The sequence below is a fragment of the Tachyglossus aculeatus genome, chromosome 20 (genome assembly GCF_015852505.1).
Source record: "Tachyglossus aculeatus isolate mTacAcu1 chromosome 20, mTacAcu1.pri, whole genome shotgun sequence".
Classification (NCBI taxonomy): Eukaryota; Metazoa; Chordata; class Mammalia; order Monotremata; family Tachyglossidae; genus Tachyglossus; species Tachyglossus aculeatus.
In genome coordinates, this window is record NC_052085.1 from 5,778,053 (window position 1) to 5,790,786 (window position 12,734).

The window sequence follows — 12,734 nt, forward strand, 5'->3', positions numbered from 1 at the left end:
AGAAGAAGCTGCTGTTGGTTTGTGTAAGAGCCCAGATGCGCTCGTGTGGAAATTATAAAGGCAGGGCCAGCCAGGCGGGCGGCCAATCGCCACCGGGCTCGTCACCGCAGCCTCCTTCAGCTCCAACGCGGCTAATTAATCCCCCCTCTTGGCTAGAGCCACACAAACCAAAGGTAGGAGGCTGAGGAAGCCACCTAGGTCCGTTTGGAAAGCAAGAAGGACCTCTCCTCCTTGGTGTAGCCTTAAACCTACTGACTTTTGGGGAAAGGCTTGGCGAAAGAAAGAAACAACCGGGCCCGTCCTGGGCTCAAGGCCCAGCGGCCTCTTGCCGGCCGAAATGCGAATGCAGGTGTTTTCAGGGGCATCCATCAGCCGACCATCCGGGCGGAGCTGGTGGGGTGGCGGTGGGGGACCCCCTCTTAAAGACGAGAAGGACTTTATTTTGTTAGTATGTTTGGTTTTGTCCTCTGTCTCCCCCCTTTTAGACTGTGAGCCCACTGTTGGGTAGGGACTGTCTCTATATGTTGCCAACTTGTACTTCCCGAGCGCTTAGTACAGTGCTCTGCACACAGTAAGCGCTCGATAAATACGATTGATTGATTAACTTGCGCCCCGAGTCAAATTCCGTTATCCTTTTCTCTTAATAGCCGGGAACCGTAGGTTCGGAGGTTGCCTTCTACGATGTGGCCTGCGTGTGTGTATGGCAAGGTCGCATCCGTTCCAATAAAACGTGCCTATGAAAGGTCACATATGTAGCATTTCGGGAACGCTGACGGTAGGGGAAGAAAACGGTGGCTTGATAAAGTTATATAGGTGGGGCAGGGAGAGGTTGATCATTTTTCCGGCTTTTCTAAATGCGAAAATGGGGAGAAACACATCATCTTTCTCATGGTCGCCCTCCCGAGTGAAGCGTGAACTTGAGTCTGTAGCGCGTCTTGTCCCCATCCTATTTGGGAAGACTTCTCCATCGTAATCAGAGCAACGGCGGGCCGAAGTAGACGGGGAGCTTTGGAAATATTGGCAAAATAAATAGCCGGTGATTTTTTTTTCTCCCCCCTCCTCTGGGCAGTTTCTTTTCCCGGTGAACTCATGGCCAGCCCGGCTCTAATAATCGTGGACGCAGGTGGGGCGTTAAAGGCCCCAGACAAGCTGGCAGATAACTAACCTGCTGACATTTGGAAGGTTTGGGGTACGTAGATGTGTAATTAAGAGAAAAGGTCCCTTCTAAAGTGTCCATGAATGTGACCTGAATTTGCCAAGAGTCTTGACCGTCAAAGTGCCCTCGGCGATTTACTTCGGAAACCCAATGTATACCGTTTCTAGGGAAAAACAAACCCCAGTCGATGGCTCAAGGTTTTTTTGTTTTGTTTTCTAAGGAACAGTAATAAACATAATGGCATTTGTTAAGCGCTTACTATGTGCCAAGCGCCGGATCGACTCCCGTTTTTTAAAACCGTAAGAACAGAAAAGAAGGGAAAATGCCCGAATCGGAAAGTTTACCTTTTCGCTCTGTTTTAACGGTTTTTTTGTTTTGTTTTGTTTACGGGGGTGGGAGGGAGGGAGAAGGGAAATCCACATCTCCTCGAAGAATGTACCGAGCAGCCTCGTCGTTTAATAGTAAAACCACGATCGATAGCGGGGTGATGTCTTTGGGGGATGGATTTCACCCCGTGTTTATTGGGTGGAAGACGTTCCTTCACTTTCTTCCCCCTCTTTCTAAACTTACACCTTATTTCGCGTTCCTACCCCTTATTACTGTGAGCGGCACTTAGCCCAAGATCGCGTGCCTTTTTTTACTTTTTAAAAGCATTTCTTACCGGGAAGGGAGAAATTGTGGCATTCACGTTTCAGGGCATTCTCGACGTGAAAAATAGCATTCCTCACCGGCCCCGGTAATCTGACCTCGAGTTTAGCGAGAGCTAAACTAAATATATATTTATATTGCTGTCTGTTTAGTCGTATTGATGCCTATCTCCCAACCCACCCACCCCCCGGACTGTGAGCTCGTCGTGGGCAGGGATTGCCCCTCGTTATTGCTGTATTGTCCATTCCCAAACGCCTAGTACCGTGCTTCGCACCCAATAAGCGCTCAATAAATAGGTTGGAATAGATGAGAAGCCCCCTCGGGGCCTTAGCCAGTCTGTGTCGGGCGGGTTCCCAGCTAGGGACCCCACTCATTCATTCAGTCGTATTTATTGAGCGCTTACTATGTGCACCGTACTAAGCGTTTGGGAAGTACAAGTCGGCAACATATAGAGACGGTCCCTACCCAACCCGTTTTTGTTGTGCCGCTCCTCATTCATTCATTCAATCAATCGTATTTATTGAGCAAGTACAATGTGCAGAGCACTCGACTAAGCGCTTGGAAAGTACAGTTCGGCAACAGAGACCATCCCTACCCAACAGCGGGCTCACAGTCTAGAAGGATACAGTGCTTAGTACAGTGCTCTGCACACAGTAAGCGCTCAATAAATACGATTGATTGATTGATTGATTGATTGAAGGGGACCCGGTGGCAGGAAGAAGGGGCGAGCAGGTGGGCCGGCCCGCTGGCCAAGTGGCTTGTCACCCGTCTCCCCTCTGCCCGCCCCCTCCTCCCCGGGTTTGGCCGCTTTCTTTCTAGGTAACAAAAACAAAAATCTGTCATCCCACTGACCTACTGTAAGACCTTTATTTGGCAGCCGCCTGCCGTAATCGCTTAGAACAGTGCTTGACACATTGTAAGCGCTTAACAAATACCATTATTATCATTAACACGTTCTGTGTGTCCTGCGGCCTAGGGGGTGAAGATGCCCTTGCCCAAAGGTGGCCTCATCTTCTTCTGCCACGCACCAGCCCTCAACTATTCGCCTTTCGGCCTCAACTGGCTTTGGAGGGAACATCAGAGAGGTTTGCATAGTCGTTTTGGGGGACACCCGGGGCTTTTCCCCAACCACCCTTTGTTGGGAGGAAGATAGAGGGGGCAAGGACGGTCACCAAACCCGTTAGGCGGCGGCTCCCCGGGAAAGGGCATTGCCAGTCACCTCCTGGAGAGACAAGTCGGCTGGCCGGTCCCCAAGCCAATGTTTCTGAGCCCCCTTTTCCCCTAGAACTGACAGTGATTTACATCACAGAAGATTCCCAGATCTGCTGCTGTCACCGTTGGTGAACCCAGCGCCCCACAAGATTACTCCCGTGCAAGTTCTGCTGTTCGCTGCTGCTACTGCACGGTGATTTTCTGTTACACTGGGCACGTCAAACGAATTGGCCGCTTTTCATCTCCAAGGCTTCCTTCTTGTCTCACAGAACCTTTGCATCAGATCTTGGGTACCCTTCTGTGTTGGGGAAAAAAAAAAAAAGAAACCTAAACTCGCCTTCCGAGGAGCTAATGATCTCCTTCTGATGGCTGTAAAGATTCACAAGGAGAGATGTCCTCATTCCTCCAAAATCTGTAGTCGTCATCATCATCATCAATCGTATTTATTGAGCGCTTACTATGTGCAGGGCACTGTACTAAGCGCTTGGGAAGTACAAATTGGCTACATATAGAAACAGTCCCTACCCAACAGTGGGCTCACAGTCTTAAAGGGGGAGCAGAGAACAAAACTAAGTCAATAGTCAAAAATAAGTCAAGTGGCAATAGTCCCCCTCTCCTCCACAACAACTTGATTTTTCCAAATAACTTTCAGCTAGGGTTTGAGGACGGAGTCTCCCCCCTCCCATACTGAATTAACGTTATTAGATTTGAGACCCATTATGCTGCCTTCCAACTCACAAACATGCCATGCTTTTTCATATCTTAAGTTATACAGATAACTGAATACTTTGCTTTACCTTCTTGAACACCGTTTTTAAAAGTTCTTAGTTGGGGAGACATTTAAAAAAAAAACTACCGAGGAAAATTTAAAAATTACAAGTATAAATCCCCACTTGTTAAATATATCGATTCCATTCTAAGTCCTTCCTGTTAATCAGTTGTAAAATCTCATTAATGCTTGAAGGATATAAAAACTTCGTAGTTGTAACCACGCATTCAGATATCTTCAAAATGAACCAAAGTTGAATGATAATGGTGGAAATTTGTTCCCGTAAAAGAGAAACCGAGAGCCTTGTGCTTTAACAATTGTTGGATATGTTTGCCTTAGTAGGATATTTGGGGGCACTGAGCTATAATGGTCTCTCTGGCTTGGAGGATTTTATCATACAGCTATGTTTTGAAATGTTCTCTGCTGCCTTAAAATGTAAAATGTGACAGCCTTAAGTGAGCAAATGGCAAAGTTTTATCATTATAAATAATTTGTGATTAAAATAAACTCGTTAAAATGATTGGATTTGTAAAAGTCGAAGGCACTTAAAAAAGCAAAAGTTCTTTCCTAAAGTGCTATTTCCTAGACTACCCTCCCCCCCCACCATTTATCTAGATCTGCTTACACTGCTACACGCACACTGTATTTTACTATTCAGAAGGTTCAAAATGATGTGTAAATAGCCTCCCTATTAGCCCAAAAACTCAATTATGTTGAAGAATGTATGGGTACAAGGTTTCTGTGTTTTAATAAAGCTAATTTGAAAACTTGAGTTACAGGTTCATAAATTTCAGCAATGATGTCCTTTCATGTGGAAAAAATGAATTGGTTAGTTAGAGCACATGCACATATATGTTAAGTGCTTCCATAGATATTGCTTTGGGTTTTTTCTTTTCATTATCCTAGTGGCTGTGATTCTACATGCAAGTATTCATGAATTTAAAGTTTTATTTTTTTAATATCATCTTATTGCACTGGGGAGATTAAAAGAATATGAAGTTGAGTTTATTAAATTATTTATCCCTATTGCTGGAATGGCTTTGAAGGCTCATTGTATCTGATTTCTGTTTGCTTCTGAGTGCTCACCCTAGCTTTTTCTCTCTCTCTCCAAGCTATTTCATCTATATCATTCTGCCAGCCAAAATATTATTTTTTTTTACATTAGAGAAATTAAAGATGGATATCTGTGGAGGATGTTCTTTGTCACCTTACCTAAAATGAAATCGAGGTTCCTGTCCAATAATTTAGGTTGATGGAACCTGTATTTTTTTTTCCACATTGTGACTTCAATTAATACAGGAATTCTTCCCAAAAAAGTCTGAGAGTTTAAAAAGTTCCAGTAGTTTCACAAAGTGATTGCATTCCATATTTATAATGTTCAGAGTTCACTTTCCCTAAACTATCTTACTGTTATAATTAGATCTTTTCATGTACTTAGTCAACTTTCTATGATCTTATTCTAAGTGTGTAGATAATTTGGGTTTTTTTTTTTCTCATTGGAAGATAGATCTAGAACCCCATGAAAGTTGAAAAGCAGTGTGCTTCTGAGCTTTGTCTTCAACTTGTAAATTATTATTTACGATCCTTACCCTTAAGAATTTATCTTAGCCCAGTCTCATTTGGGTCTGTTTGATCTCCACTCTATCGACCTCTCCCAACTGTTACATAATGGTAACTGTCAAAAGTCCCTGAGCAATATGGAGGAAGTATTAAAAGCTCAGATGTTCCTATTCTGCACATTTCATTGTCACATTGAGTGCTTACCATGTACAGAGCACTGTATTAAGCGCTTGGAAAGTATAATTGGGCAACAGATAGAGGTGATACCTATCCAACCATGGGCTCACCGTCTAGAAAGGGGAGACAGACAACAAAACAAGTCTGCACATTTCATTTGTCATATTCAGTGCTTACTGTGTACAGAGCACTGTATTAAGCGCTTGGAAAGGATAATTGGGCAACAGATCAATCAATCGTATTTATTGAGCGCTTACTGTGTGCAGAGCACTGTACTAAGCGCTTGGGAAGTACAAGTTGGCAACCTATAGAGACAGTCCCTACCCAACAGTGGGCTCACAGTCTAGAAGGGGGAGACAGAGAACAAAACCAAACATATTAACAAAATAAAATAAATAGAATAGATATGTACAAGTAAAATAAATAAATAGAGTAATAAATATGTACACACGTATATACATATATACAGATAGAGGTAATACCTATCCAACCATGGGCTCACAGTCTAGAAGGGGGAGACAGACAACAAAGCAAGTAGACAGGCATCAATAGCATCAAAATAGATACATAGAATTATAGATATGTACACATTAATAAAAATAGAGTAATAAATATGTACAAATATACACACATCCCCCCTCTGTCAAGGCACCTTCTACCGCCATTGTTATCTTCATAATTTTTCAGTTGCATTGCACTGCGTATAGTTTCTGGTGGAATTTTTTTATTGTTGCAATGTGCAGATCTTCAAACAGAAAAGTGCATTGCATTATTCATTTGTTTGTCTTCTGCAAGGCCGAAAGCAAAACCAGAAATTCTGTGGTCCCCGGGACTTAATTTAAGCCACAGGGATAGCGTGCTGTGAGTGCAAATATTCGAGGGTGTGGGTATTGTAGTACTTTTAGAATACACCTTTTTTCTCTTTTTTTTTTTTTTGTTGCACCCAGAGGAAAGTATGGAATCAGAAGGGATTAGCACCTTTTAATCTGTTACATCTGTAGTGGGTCATCCACGACTGCAGAACTCATTACTATTTCATGCTGTATGTGATTAAGGAACTGAAAATATTCAACATTGACCTTGAGAATAAAGCTGTATGGGTGGGTGATCAACTTCCAGTGACTGTGTATCTAAAATAACCTTTCCCATTGCTAACTTATAATTTTTGAAATTTATTTTTTAATGATAAAAGCAAAAGCTCTAGGGGATTTGAATTTTTAAAACGATAGAAAAAGTGTAGTGAATATTTGAAAAGTATAATTCCATTATCACATTTATTTTAGGATCTATTTCATAAAATATGTAAAACCTAGCATAAAGGAAAAAAACAAAAGTAGAAAAAAACACTTAATGTTTATTTTTTTCAGGTTGATAAGCACATGGTTCATAAAAGAACTGTCATTCTTACATTCAGTGTTAAAAATAATTACTTTCATTCCTCTCTGATCTTTTCCTGGCTTTTAATGGTAATGGTTTTTACCTAAAACCTGACCCAAAGAAGTCATTTCTGATGGAAAATGTCTATTCAGTTCTTAAAAGTTTTTGCATGTATGTATTTGGACTGGCATTATGAAATGAGTAGTTTTAAAAGGTTACTTTAACCTAGAGAGAAATCAGGATGCCAGTTTAGTGGAAATAGAAATAGTTTTCAGGCATTGAGAACATTTTCCAAAGTATTGGGTAATTAATGATAAATTTCACACTCTACGGTGGGGTAATTTTTTATGGTGTGCATCCTAATCATGTCTGAGGTATATCTTTATATTGTAAAATACTTCATACGGTTCCTCTAAAAAATGCCTAAAGCAAATACCAGTTCTGATGTCCTGCATAGTTTGTTACCATCACTGGCATGCATAGAACTGACAAATTGTATTGAAAAAGATGTGCCAGAAATTGAGAAATAGTCATCTTTAAAATAGCACAATTTTTTTTTTACTTCTGCTAGGAATAACAGTGTTTGTTTTGAATATCAGCTCCAATGTCAATATAGATTATGCTAGCGTGAATTTATGCATTAGACTTGTAAATATATTTTACAGTGTATATGCCAGATATGGACTTTAAAAGCATGAGTCCATGATGACTACCATTTTTTGAGGGGGGTATTAGACCTAATGTAGTAATAACAATAATTGTGATATTTGTTAAGCGCTTTCTGTGTGCCAGACACTGTACTGAACGCTGGTGTCCATACAGAATACTCAGGGTGGACACAGTCCCTCGTCCCACACGGGGCTCACAGTCAAAGGGGAGGGAGAAAAATCAATCAAATGCATTTATTCAGCACTGTGTGCAGAGCACTGTACTAAGGTAATGTTAATCTCCATGTGGTGGGAAATCATTCCATTTTTTATTTGAATGAACCTTGTTACCTACTTTACGGAATAGTTGGAGGCAGTTCCGTTTCATTTTCTGGGGGTAAGTTTAATGGGAGATAGGTATTATAGACATTCTTTCCCTTGTATCTGTCCCATCCCCCTCACCAAGCCAAAGTATTTACAAGATGCTTTGCTCTATTTTTGCTTGGTAATTACATCGGTAATTTTAATGTTATGCATGCTTACAGGCCTATTAAGAGAAAAGTTATTGCATTCTAAATGATTCTGAAGCCATTTCCAGTAAATGTTTACTGGACTCTCTTCTTTTTCCGCTCTGCAAATAAGGTTTCATCTTCTGAAAGGATGACTTTGAACTCTACACGTTAAAGAAAAAAAAGAAAAGGAAATGGCTAATAAACATGGAATTCTTGTTGGCATGGGGAGGTATACCTATATGCATAAAAAGGTTAACAGAGACATCGGACAATAGTTGTCTAGTTGTGTTCACTTTGTCCGTTGAAAGTATGTTATTGGGCTTTAATTGCTGAAAATAAGACGGTAGACCATTTTTCAGAACCGCATTGCATACATTGTGCCTAAGCAATGTGTTAATGAAAAATAGATGTTAGGTTGCCTAGGAATATCCATTCACATTTAAGTTGCCTTTTGCTCTGGTGCAGTGTACTAAGGAAATCTTTTTCAGGCTAAATTTAGTACTGCCCTAATCTCTACCTGGTAGCCATTTCTCAATAAGAAAAAGTGTGTTTTTTCCTGCAAATCCAGTTCTTCATTTGTTTTGCTCACCACGCTGCATTAGCACAGTTTTCCCCTGTGTGCATCTGCCAGGCTACAATTTAGCCACGGGCATCTGTAGACCTTGTGGTGATCAGTATTGCAGGCAAAAGCCATATGTGTTTAAATAAAAAAAACCTCTTTATTTCATTTGCTGTTTTAACTGGATGGATAACTTTTGTGCCTCAAGACAGAGGAAGGGAAAATACAGAAATAATTAATTGCCTCTATTCTTGAGGCAGTTTCATTTTCCCCCTCCAATATGGAATGCTTGTCAGCTTTCCTGATAAATGACTGCATGTATTTGCATAGATTTTACATTAACACAAAAATTAGTTTTATTTGTGAAAAACTAGTTTACATAATAATGTAAAAACCTAGTGTTATGGATTATGTTTCCAAGTAAAGAGGACTATAGTAAGATTGCAATTTTCTTATTTCTTTCGAAGAGGGCCCTTTACGTTAACCATTTCAGGGTTTAAACTTTACCTTTCATTCCATGTGTATCAGGTCCTGAAAAGCTTTTGTCTAAAAATATGAACAGTTGATAGTTTTCAGGGGTTTTTTTGTTTTGTTTTGGATTCACATTAACTCTAATTGTTTAGGACTGAGTCACATCCATTTGGGAAATATATCTTTGGATGCTTTCCAACTGCACCCATACCAATATTTTAAATTTTCCGTTATCCGATGTGCCCATTGGTGAGTGTTATCTTATGCCAGCTGCCATATCCTTGACGTGGTCCTTGAACATTCCAGGTGTGTGAATTTTCATTTTCCATAGGATAATTGCTGGTGTTGAACAGAATTTCAGTGTACTGGGAAACCTTTTCTTTTTAGACCCAATTCTTTAGGTAAATTTTGTTCTAAACTAACCTGGAAAACCATGCCTGCACCGTTTTCCTAAAACAAGTATTTCCAAATCCTTGGTGGAAGCATCAGATGTTTATTCATCCAGCAGCTCAGGATCTTGTTGACTAGAGGCCACCTGCAAATTGTGTGTTACTGGGTTGTGGGAAATTCAAACGTGCAAATTCAAAGTGCTGCTGCCTCAAATTCTGCGTAAAGCAATTCTTGATCCTCGCGAAACTGCTGCACTGAATGGCAACTTAAACCAAGGGAGTGCCTTCACCACTCCTTGAATCTGGGACACCCTGGGTGCCAGCTGTCACTGCTCAGCTAATGATGACAAATGCCCCTCACTATGCAGATTGCCGAGCTTGCAGGCTGCCGTGAAAGGCAAGGAGATTACCTTTCTTCAGATAGCAACTTAACCTTTTCAACTCAAGTGTCAGAACGAAATGATCCACAATGAGCGTTTCAATATCTGTATCTCCAAAAATTGAAATCGGAAACTTCTCTAGGGCTAGGACTCTATTTTAGACTTCAATTAGAGAAAAAAATAAATAGAAAAGTCAAATCAGAGCCCACTTGAACATCGGCTGAAGCTTGATTGAAAGAGTTTCCTGAGTCTGGACACAATCCGTATCGCTTTACTATGCCAAGTCGTCCATTGAATTAAGAAACAACTGCCTTAGCTGATAGTTAAAAGCGCAGAGACCAATCCCAAGGCTACGTGGGTGGATCTTGCTTATTAATGAATGGGCTATCCAAACCGTTTTAATTTGAAAACTTTTATAATTATTTGGAGAAACCAAGTCTTCAGACAGCAAGATCATATACAGACAGGAAAGTTGTTTACCCTCAAGTAGTCAGTTTTCACAGAATTTACCCACCTATAAAATAGATGCCTTATAGTCAAAAATTGCCCTTCAAATTAATCAGTTGTATGAATTGAACACTTACTGTGTGTAGGGAAATGACTGCTGGATCTAGGCCATCAGCAATTAATGAAAGTTTCTGTTCTGTTGGTTTTGTTTCGGTATTTGTTGAGCTCTTGCCGAACGCTGTACTGAGCGCTTGGTTGGATACAAGATAATGAGGTTGGACACAGTCCCTGTCCCACAAGGGGCTTACAGTCTTCTAACAGAAGACGTACCTAGGGTGATCCTTGAAGTGGAAAGGACCAGCAGGGATCCTAAGAAAGCAGCTGGCTAATGTAGATGGTGAAGGCTACAGTGGCTCCCAAGTGCCTGCTGGGTCATGGCATTATGGCACAATATTATAATGATGGCATTTATTTTTTTAATGGCATTTATTAAGCACTTACTATGTGCAAAGCACTGTTCTAAGCGCTGGAAAGAAATAAATTGCAGGTAGATACATAAGTTCTATGGGGCTAAGGGAGGGGTGAATAAAGGGTGAAAATCCAAGTGAAATGCTACCAATGGTACTAGCCATGCTGGTTGACAAGCTTACTATGTGCTACTACTATTTATTAAGTGCTTACTATGTGCAAAGCACTGTCCTAAGCGCTGGGTGAGGTCCCTTTGGTTGTAAATTCATCCAGTTGGATGTATTGACTGCTTACTCGTTGCAGAGCACTGTACTAAGCACTTGGGAGAGTACAACACAACAATAAGCAGAGACATTCCCCGCTCACAACCAGCGTACAGTCCAGAGATGGGGAGAAGGTTCAATGACTTGCCCAAGGTCACACAGCAGGCAAGCGGTGGAGCCAGGAGCAGAATCTGGGTCTCCTGCTTCCCAGCCCCTTACTCTTTCAGCTACACCACAAGGAAATCACAGGCCTGCACACAATAAACACCCCATTTCCACATGCAAGCATCCCTGGTTGCAAAGAGGGAAGGAAACAACAGAAAGCACGAGTAACATTACAATATTCTTCTTAGATTTAAAAAGGTTTCATGAGGCACCAGAGAGCTTTTCAAAGTCATCAAAGCCGTTATTCTGGTGTCCGTATTTGTTTTGCTGTTTTCTTTTCTTTTTTTTTTTCCAAATACAGAGCTGTGGTTTTAATTTAAAAAGTAGTATCTTTATATCCACTGATATATTTTAGAATTCTAATCCCCCCCCTCGTCCCCCTCTCCACCCCCCGTCTTACCTCGTTCCATTCCCCACAGCACCTGTATATATGTATATATGTTTGTACATATTTATTACTCTATTTATTTTACTTGTACATATCTGTTCTATTTATTTTATTTTGTTAATATGTTTGGTTTTGTTCTCTGTCTCCCCCTTCTAGACTGTGAGCCCACTGTTGGGTAGGGACTGTCTCTATATGTTGCCACCTTGTACTTCCCAAACGCTTAGTACAGTGCTCTGCACACAGTAAGCGCTCAATAAATACGATTGATTGATTGATTAATTCCAGTATGATGTGCTTTAATAAATCATGTATTTCCCTTGTTAATGCAAATTGATGTTTGGTTTAGCTGCTGTAATCATACAGTAGTTTGTTTATCTGTAGTGCTTAAAAACATTCTGTCATTAGTTATCCTACTGCAGAATTGCCCAGAATGAGCGGCAGAAGTTTAAAATATAGTCCATTCAGAAAAAAATAAAATATCATTGGCCAGTTTAAGCGAGGGCTAGACATAATAGTTTTCTGAAATTATTCATAGAATGTTTCTAACACAATAGCAAAATGGTAGATTGCTCTGTCATAATAGTATTTATCAGGTGCCTACTGTATGCAGAGTGCTGTATTAAACACATGGAAAAGATGCACAAATGAGAATTCTGCCCGGTCCCAGGCCTTCTTTCTTTTTTCTCACTCTGTGTATCCCTTTCTGCCCCATCCCATCTAACACACACTCATTTTTTCTTTTTCTCATCCTCTATTCATGTCCCCCATTAACAACACCTATACTGTGCTAGTAGAACAAATTCAGTTCTAACCCAATATTTTAAAATTTGGTTCCTTTTCCATATTGAACACAAATGGTTATAAATTACACCTTCCAAAATGGAACAATATTCCTTAAGATCCCGAGCCATTTCTCTAACATAAAATGCCAACCAATCAGTAGTATTTATTTGAGTGTTTATTCCATGCGGACTATTAAAGCATTCTAGGCAGAATTTCTCTTTTAGTAATAGTGGTATTTGTTCAGTGCTTACTATGTGCCAGGCCCTGTACTAAGCGTTGGAGTAGATACCCATTGTGAGCCCCATGTGGGACAACTTGATCACCTTGTATCCACCCCCAGTGCTTAGAACAGTGCTCTGCACA

The 12,734-nt window shown here is 40.7% G+C and overlaps 1 protein-coding gene across 7 annotated transcripts in view; it reads left to right on the forward strand.

Annotated features, from left to right (window-relative positions):
* The window catches only part of NBEA (neurobeachin), a 448,073-nt gene that overhangs the window by 302,477 nt on the left and 132,862 nt on the right, over positions 1–12,734 (forward strand). The window lies entirely within an intron of this gene.